At 43.8% G+C, this 4,373-nt stretch overlaps 1 long non-coding RNA gene across 1 annotated transcript; it reads right to left on the bottom strand.

Annotated features, from left to right (window-relative positions):
- Positions 1–208: 208 nt before the first annotated feature.
- On the bottom strand, positions 209–3,631 carry LOC113028861 (uncharacterized). The gene is made up of 3 exons (XR_003273286.2): positions 3,475–3,631; positions 3,280–3,399; positions 209–1,175 (listed from the first exon to the last, which is right to left on the bottom strand). It is a non-coding gene; the product is annotated as an uncharacterized LOC113028861 (long non-coding RNA).
- Between the last annotated feature and the right edge of the window lie 742 nt (positions 3,632–4,373).

Below are 4,373 nucleotides of genomic sequence, written 5' to 3'. Positions count from 1 at the left end.
TGATGAAGAGGAAAACACGGCGTGCAGATCACTTTGTGATTTTGTTGAGCAGCTACCTGCGTGGCGTCAGCTGGAAGCAAGAGAGCACACGAAAACCAAACTTGCTGATATTTAATGTATTAATCAGATTTAATAACTCATTAAATTAAAGGTGCTGGCACTCTGTCCTTCATCATTATGGCCATCTTTAACCTCTGATTGTGCTGATGGACGCTCTCAAAGAGATCAGAGTATTTCCCCATTAATGCATTCAAGTCGTCCTGCTCTGGTTTCATGTTTGCATCTCTGCGTATCGCTGACCCTGCTGACGCCAACCCATGTGACTGACTGTGAAGGCTTGTGGCGTTTGAAATGATCCGTAACACTGATCATCATCATCTTCAAATGAGAGAAAAACAGGTGTTTCTGTAGCTTATGTTTTAAAGTAGACTTTTATGTGTAGCTGTGTTTGTTTTCATTCATGCTTGTTTAGGTCGGCGAGCCCCCAACACTGTCTTGGAAAATCTGTATTTCCTGACCGGTTGAAGAGCGATATCTGCCCGTCGGCACATGAAGGTGACGATGCACCACCTCTTTGATCTGTAGCAGATTGGACTTGACAGAAACAAAACCTTTCAAACTTGTGTTAAAACAGGATTACAGTCAGGAGTACCGCTCCAAGGAGACAATCTCCAAAACAATGTTTTGAAAAGTGAGCAGACAGTGGATCTTCATCACAGACAATCTCAACTTGTGACATGGGAAGGCTCTCTGTGCCCGGTGCCGTGTCCGAGCCTGGAAGGGTCTCCAACAAAGTGGAGATGAGAGCTGGATTTACAGCTACAAACACCAAACGGCATCCTTCATCGTGGAAGACACTGAGACCGAAGAGGATGTGTCAGGTCAGGAGAGCAGCTGAGACCTCTCATGCAGTTTCCGGATGCAGAAAAAGGTTTTCAAAGATTTATTTACACTATGTATGGAATGATTGATCGGCAGGTGACTAAGTGTGCTGGAACATCTGGAGTGCTCAGGAGGGGTCTGCAGGGCTTCAGGCTGAGGAGGGGTAACCGGTGGGTGGGCATGTGAGTAACAGGTAAGTTCTTGTTTCCACAGAGACTGCTTGACTCCGTGAGGAAAACAGATGCAACAGTGGCAAAGGGCAGCTCCACCCACAGGTGGAGACTCAGTTAGGCCTGGGTGAAAGAGAGAGAGATGAAGAGATAAACGGCGAGTCGGATCCTGAAAGACCTCACTCATCATTTTACAGAGCAGTCCACTACCAGGCGTTCGCCATGACCAGAGCTGTGACCGCTGGTCTCCATCGTGACAACAGGTGAGTTTCTGGGTGTGCAAACTCGCCAGATTTTGCCTCCCTGTGACTAAAATTATTTAATTTTAGCTGCTGTTAGTGTGCTCACAGCCTCTTTGGCGAAGCACCCACCTGCTCTGTGGTTTACCTGAAAATCCAACAGTTTTACAGCAGCTGTCACACATCTGTGATTTCAACACTGGCTGCACTGATATAACAACTACTACATTTCCCACAATTCATGTGGATAAGCTGCTTTGTTTTGATCTTCAGGATTTTATCATTTAATCTGTGGACCTTTAATAATCTCCCTTTCCCCCCACAGACACTTGTCATGACTGTAAATCTCCGACTCTGTGTTTTTAAATAAAATCAACATGAATTTTGCAGAAAGATGGAAACGTCTCTGCGTAAGGTTACGACTGTGATTAACTGGATGTTTTAAAATTAAGATTGATAAGGAAATTACAGCTAATAGGCTGCAAAGTGCTGGATAATGATGCTTCTCATCAGGCGAGGAAAAACTCGCAGCATTTTATTTGCTTTGAGCGAGCAGAAAGTGATGAATGTGAAGCCCAACGAGAAGCTGAAGCAGTTCCTGCAAGTAAAAAAAAAATTGACAAAAAGTGGGGTTTAATTACATCGACACATCGCCACCGTCGCAGCTTCCGTCGGATGGCGAACATCTGCATTTTAATCGATTCTGTTTCCTCCCTCCTCCTCCTTTCCCTCCATGTCTTTCAAGATCATTAACTTTATTGGATTGGACATTCCTGTTGCAAAAACAATTCAGCATAATCATTTGCAATGCGACTCCCCAGTGCAGGATGCAAATGCTCGCGCTCGCCGCCCCGGCCTGGCAATTACCACCGGAGCACAGATGCAGGCGGCCGCTTCGTCAGAATAAAGTCGAGGGTGCAAATAATGTGATTACTCAGTCATTACATATTGGAGTGCATTCATTATGGGCAGCAGTGGATTCTGGGCATTGTTGACATCGCCTTGGCAGAGACGGCGATGACGCAGGATGTCTAGAACGTAATGCCCATAATCCCATCTCAGCCTCAGTCCAAGACTCCCCGAACTCCAGAGGAACACCGGCTGAATGTCAACGAAGGAAGACGTCACGTGACTCTCAGGTGGAGTCTGAGGTGCTCGTTTGGAGGTGTGACAGGAAGCAGGTGGGAAACACGAGCGGCGCCTTGGTGGTTTGATGTAAAGGTCAGAGCTGCTGTGTCCGAACAGACGGCCAGCTGAGGCGTACAGCTGGAAACCAGAGCCCAAAGATTTGGACTCTCTGTTCTGGGCTTTGGTTATTCTTCACTTCCTGTTTTATTCTGAAAGTATTCCACATGGTGTGTACTCTCAGGTTCCTAGATTTATGGACAGTGACACAGTTTTTTGTAGTTTTGCCTCCAATGTGGCTGAAGATTAGAGTTAGAGTCAGTTTTATGCACAGGCCTCCTTGAAAATAAACTCTAAACTAAATGTAATTTTATGTTTAGGGAAAACATTTTGGTCCCCGTTTGCTGCCAAAACTGTTTAGGTTACTACAGCAGCACCTTCAAAAATATTTATTCTTGCATAATTATCAACAGAAACCCCAAAGTCTTGGCAAACTTTTTAAATTGTTTGTATCAGGCTGTAAACATGTTTATTTCTGCTGTAAAGTAAGAACCTCCAGAACCTGCTTCAGGATCCCAAAACTTCATCAAGTATACCAACAACCTCCTCAAGAATCCATTCAAAGACCCCTGGAACATTTTATCACCCGCACACTGCAATTTATATGTCTGTGAAGCCTCAACTGCACTGCTTTGGTCGCCACTGTGCTGACTTTGGAGCCAAAATGACCAAATTTAAAGAAGAGAGCTAAGTTATGTGTCTCATACACACAAACCTACTAATTGGTGTGAAGTAACATCCAAATCCAAGAATTTCACTCATCAAAACTGGAACTTCTTGGACGATCTGTTAGTACGACTAACCTGACAGCATTAAAAATGCTCCAAAGAGCTCCAACGGCACAAACACGGTCCAGAGGTGAGTTCAGGTGAAGCCTAGCAGACGGCTAGCAGCTACATCTGCCTCTCAGTCAAACTTTAAGCCTGAATAAAATTAAACAGGTCAGTTAGAAAATAAATGTACCACCTGTACAGCTGGTATGAAGGAGCTAAACATACCAAAACAGCTTTCCCACTGTTGCTTGCCATAAAAAAAATGGCCGACCCACTGCTGGAGCCTCTGGTGGACACTGGAGAAACTGCAGGTTGTGGGTGGCTCTTTGCTTTTTAATCCTGGAGGTTGCTGGTTGAATATGTGCCTGTCAAACTGTTTATGTCACGCTTTCTTTCGTGCAAGTAATGATTAGTAAAGTAACAATAAAGTAACTCCATTAGCATTTAACTGTTTTAAAGTCTGTTTTCTCCTCTGGTATCTCAGTCAGAAAGGTCCTTGACGGTAAGTACTTCCTGTTTGATGCACCACAGTGGATGGTTACCCTCAGAGTGTAGCTGTCAGTGCTTCCTGTCAGGTGGTGTGACTTTAAGCTCACCTCTGTGAGCGCCTGAACGTCTTAGCGACGGAATTTGTTTTATAACAGCGCCTGTACTCAGTAAAGTTAGTTTGGGATTCAGCTCAAATAATTAACATCTGTTTTTTTAGTCTTATCTCAGAGATTAATGTCTCTTCCATCGAAGAACAGCTGGATTTTAACAGTTTTTTTTCACTGCACTTTAATAAACGTTGAAACAGTTTGCAGCTTCGCGCGTCCAGCTTTGACTTATCACATCCTTAAACTGTGTCAACACGTTGGAGACGCGCCTGTTGGAGCTGTACGTTTTAATGCCTCCGCAATAAATTAAAGAGCAGTTTAATTTAGCAATTTGGTGCAGTATGTTAATGTGGGAAGAAAGAGGGATTCAGCCCAGCAAAATGAAATGAAATAACATATATTTGAAAGTGTAATTTTTCTTTAACACACATTATTATTATTTCAATCCTTGTAATTGAAACGGCAATCCAGGCAACTTGTATTAAATTGGATTGTGGCAAAATTGCACCTTTGGTTTGCCAAGGCTGA

The sequence above is a fragment of the Astatotilapia calliptera genome, chromosome 2 (assembly GCF_964374335.1).
Source record: "Astatotilapia calliptera chromosome 2, fAstCal68.1, whole genome shotgun sequence".
Classification (NCBI taxonomy): Eukaryota; Metazoa; Chordata; class Actinopteri; order Cichliformes; family Cichlidae; genus Astatotilapia; species Astatotilapia calliptera.
The sequence above is the reverse complement of the archived record's forward strand: the minus strand, read 5'-3'. Positions and strand labels throughout refer to the sequence as shown.